Source organism: Malus sylvestris, chromosome 7, assembly GCF_916048215.2.
Source record: "Malus sylvestris chromosome 7, drMalSylv7.2, whole genome shotgun sequence".
Classification (NCBI taxonomy): domain Eukaryota; kingdom Viridiplantae; phylum Streptophyta; class Magnoliopsida; order Rosales; family Rosaceae; genus Malus; species Malus sylvestris.
In genome coordinates, this window is record NC_062266.1 from 995,156 (window position 1) to 999,552 (window position 4,397).

General features: G+C 35.2%; 1 long non-coding RNA gene across 3 annotated transcripts; it reads left to right on the forward strand.

The window, feature by feature from the left end:
• Nucleotides 1–213: 213 nt before the first annotated feature.
• LOC126628627 (uncharacterized) lies at nucleotides 214–4,094 on the forward strand. 3 transcript variants are annotated; one of them, XR_007625503.1, is made up of 8 exons: nucleotides 214–475; nucleotides 583–715; nucleotides 1,182–1,305; nucleotides 1,433–1,561; nucleotides 2,122–2,189; nucleotides 2,953–3,016; nucleotides 3,816–3,933; nucleotides 4,070–4,094. It is a non-coding gene; the product is annotated as an uncharacterized LOC126628627 (long non-coding RNA). The 3 variants fall into 3 exon arrangements; XR_007625502.1 differs by lacking the exon at nucleotides 4,070–4,094 and adding an exon at nucleotides 4,050–4,067; XR_007625501.1 differs by lacking the exon at nucleotides 4,070–4,094 and having other exon boundaries at nucleotides 234–475; nucleotides 3,816–3,980.
• The last annotated feature ends 303 nt before the right edge of the window (nucleotides 4,095–4,397 follow it).

Consider the following 4,397-nt stretch of genomic DNA (forward strand, 5'->3'; position numbering starts at 1 on the left):
GACTCTTCCATTTTGTCAACACGTGTTGTTCCAATGGATTCCAGTTATATATATCATATCATCATATATACTAAAACTCAAACCCCCTGATCACTGTGGATGACCAGTGTGATGACAGTTTTACCCCTGGATTTGTTCTTGGTTTCCTCCTTTGTGACCTGCTTTGAACAGTGAGATTACGTTTTTGCCCATTGGATGCACCTGTCGACCATCGCTGTGCAACGCCTGCTCCTCCACTTTTCTTCTCCCTTTTTCCCTTCCGTTTCCATTTTCCCACGCGTCGATCATCGCTGGACCTGCTTTCGACTTTTCTTTGCTTTCGCTTCTCTCTCTCGCCATTCTCAACTCTAGCTTTCTGTCTCCAAAATGGCGATTTTTCTCGCCCTCCAACCTTCCATCTTTCTCTGAGGAATTATCCACAACGGTGCAATTAGATCCGATTCAATTTTTTACCCAGAAACGTTGGCGTTTCCTGGTGAGTTTGACAGCTTTCTCAGTGTGGGTGCTCTAATTTTTTTTTGGGGTTTTAGATTTGCAGATGGGTTTTATGTTTATGTTTGCTTTTTGTGATTCTGTTTGTAGGCTCGGATCCTCCTCTTCTTCTTCACCCAAACCAGCTGCCCCACCTTCGATTGATACGGACGGAAACACAACGAATTGAGCCGCAACACCAATACTGTAACAATTATAAGAAAAGAGCTCCAAACCCGCAAAGGTATTATGTTTTTTTCTTTTGGTTCTGGGTTTTGAGCTGTTTGGATACTGAGAATAAGTTTTTCATTTTTTTTTGTTTCTGGGTTGCCTACAATTAATAGAATTAGGGAATGGGTTTAGCGTGAATTTAAATTCTGGGATATCCCTTGAGGAAAATCTTGGATTTTTTTTAATTTTTTTTATTTCAATGAATATTTGTATTGATTCACTGACCCTTTTTTATTTAGTAGGGGAAAAGGGAATGAGGCAATTGAATGAGCAGTTTATAGTAGCTAAGTACATAAAAGTATATATTTTCTCTGTGTGTGTTTGTATCATTTGTTTTGATTATGATTCCTTCCCTATTTCTGCAATTTTGTGCATTGGGCTTTCTGAGATTTATGATTTTATTTTTTTGGTTAGTTTTTTTTTTTTTAATGGAATTTGTTGTTTGGTCATTGCACTAATTACAATTGATATACGTGTAGAAGTAGGATTACAAATAAATAGCAGCATGTGAACTAAATACAAAACAGAATCAAGATTGAACTTGATCTGCAGCAGCCGCATCCTCTGAGGAAACCGTGTTGGAACAGAACTGTATTTGTGCAGGTAGGATTATAGTCGGTTTATCATTATTTGTACCCTGTAAGACCAAACTTACAATAAATTCTCTTATAAGCATGGGGAAAGTACCGAAATCCAAGTTTTATTCTCTTATATCTGCCTGTGTTTCCAGATCTTGCAAACGTATTTGAAGTGTTGTTGCCACAACTTCTGCTGTATCCCAATCCTTCTGACGCTTTAAACGGAGAGGCTGCAGCTTTAATGATGCGTTACCAAGCTGCTTATGAACAAAGAGTTAAAGGTATTGATTGCTTTTTAGGTTCATGTCTCCCTGTCATTATGCATCTGTTTTCCATAGTTTTTTACTTAAGTTTCGACTTTAGTGTATTCGTGTCGTGATTAGTGCTAATTAGAACATGGATTCTTCAACAGCAATCTTTTGAGTAGTGTTAAGTCTTTTGTTACATTATAGTGCTACTCTTACACCTGCAGATGTCAACTTAAGTGTGTTTGAGTTGAGAACCTTGCATTCTGTTACATTTTGAGAAGTAAACTTAAGTTGACAAAAACAGAATGGTTATCAAATGGGACCTTAATTTCTGCATAAAAATGAGTTATAATGTGCATTATCGAATACTAAGTTATGTATTTTCTTTAGTTGTTTCCTCGAGAGCATTCCAATGCATCACTAAACATGATTATACAAGCAAACATTGTATTGTATTTAACTAATGTTACTAAACTCAAGCAGCAATTGTCATTGGACGTGCGTTCGAGCCTCAGGTTTTCCCAAAATTAGATCGTTTCTAATTACGTTCTGCAATCATGTTGTGTTTGTCTGTTTTTAATTGTTGGTGCAAGCTTGAAGGAGATTGTGAAAAATTGGACTGACTCCTCCAACAAATCTGTCAACCACCTCCTTGCCCAAGGTGCTCCCCCATCTCTCTGTCCTCACTTTGTCTCTAAAATCTTTATCCTTTTCAAATATATTTGTCTAATATTTGAATTTAAAGTTTTGGGTTTTTTTCTATTTTAGGCCAAATAAAAAAAATTAGTTTTGGACTGAGGCATGGTTGTATTAATGGATCCCTAATTCTATAATAAATTCCAGGTTCTCAATCCTGATTTGATTTTGGTGGTTGTAAATTTTTCTACTTATTAATGCTTCAAAAAATAAATATGTGGTTTGATATGTTGAATTATCCATCATGTGGGTTTGGGATTTTGGAAGTAATATTAACTGGAATTAAACAGGTTACTTAAATGGTGGAGGACAGATTAAGCCACTGTGAGAAAGTGAGGTTCCATGTGTTATAGGTGCTAATTTAGTTTTCTGCATTTGCATCTTTCTGATTTTTCCTTATGCTGAGTCCTACAACACTAACTCTGTTATCGAAGTAACGTTTACAATTACCTTGGGCAGTTCTATACTAAACTGAAGGAACATTGGGATATTCATGCTTTGAAGAATTAATTAGTACTATGCGTGATTCACAAACACTCAACCGAGCAAAAAACTTTGCTTTTCAGCAAAATTGGGAAAGCCTAGAAAAATGACTATTGGGAAACTGTGTGATCATTTTAAGTTAATCATTATTTTTTTATCTTAGAATTCTTTTACTCTGTTATATATATATATATATATATATATGAATATATGAATTTCAATACTGAATGTGTGAACTTCACCAGAAAACTCAAGTACATATCTCGAAAGCTTTTTGTCCAGCCCTGAACATTTGCTTTCCACAAGAAGGTACATCTCTCTCTCTCTCTCTCTCTCTCTCTCTCACACACACACACACACAGCATACATGTTTTCTAAGCTGAAATACACTTCTCAGACAGATGTGATTATTGGGTTGGATTTTTCTTATTAACCTTTGTATGATAGTGGCTTTAATTTTTGAGGCAAAAATTTTTATGCAACCTCATTACTTGCAAAATTTGGTTTCGTCAACCTTTAATGCCTTATCATCGGAATAAGTTAAAGGTAAGGGTCACCAAATCATACTATTTTTGTTGCTATTTATTTCCTTGCTGAACATGATGAAGCAAATCTCTTCATTTGCATTCTTGCATTTAAATTTGCATGTCAGTTTATGGTAAATAATATTCAATTTTCATTGTCTAAGATTCTACTGAGATGCAGTTTTATCATCTATTTATAAAACCCATGTAGTCTCACAATTTTTTTGTGTGGTAAAACATAAACTGAAACATTATGTATATCCAAGATTGAAGAAGAAATTTAAGTTAAATTAGATGGACATCCAATACTAGGGGTGATGTTGTCAAGGTTGTAACCATATCAGTAGTCGATTTTATAAATAAAGTGAAATACAAGACTAACCCAACAGGTATCATAAAATAATGTAGAACTACTTTTTTCTCTCTCTCGGTACTCAAGATATCATTCCTCACATGGCCAAAAATGATAGATTATCCCTCATGATGTGCTTTCCATGTTTGAATATTTTGTTCATTCAGTGTCAAGTGTTTTCTTTTTGTGTATCAGAATATCTCAGTAACTCATTGTTTTTTCTTTCCTGTAGGTGGTACAATAGTTCTATCCGATGATGGTCGCTATTTTTCAAAGTCAAAGGATGCTGTGGAATTTCAAGATTGAAAACCGCTGGCTTTCAATCTTTTAAAACAAATTACCTTTGTAAGGTATCAAAACTATAATTTTTCTATAGCAAATAAATTTTTTTCCTTCACTATGGTAATTTTGTTTAGATTAATTAATGTTACACTGATACTAACTCAAATTTATACACTGCTATAAGATCAATTTGTAATCCCGCAGCAACGCGCGGGCATTACTAGCTAGTAATTTTCTAAATTCAGTTGTTGACCACGGTTTTGTTAATAAAAGAAAAAATGATGTAGGTTTCTCTTTTCCGTAAAGAAAATCAAAACCGTTCATTTGAGTCGGCCCATATTCCAGACCAACACATACTTTTCCAAATTCCAAGCAAGGGATTAGCCCACGTTTACTCAGTCGTCACGGCGCCGTCTATTTAGACAGTTCCTAACCTACTCACGTGAAATACCATCCGTCAGATCGAACAGTTAACGGCTGCGATTTGAGGCATTCACAGTTATTCGCTTCTGATGTGTCAGCCGTCAGCCAA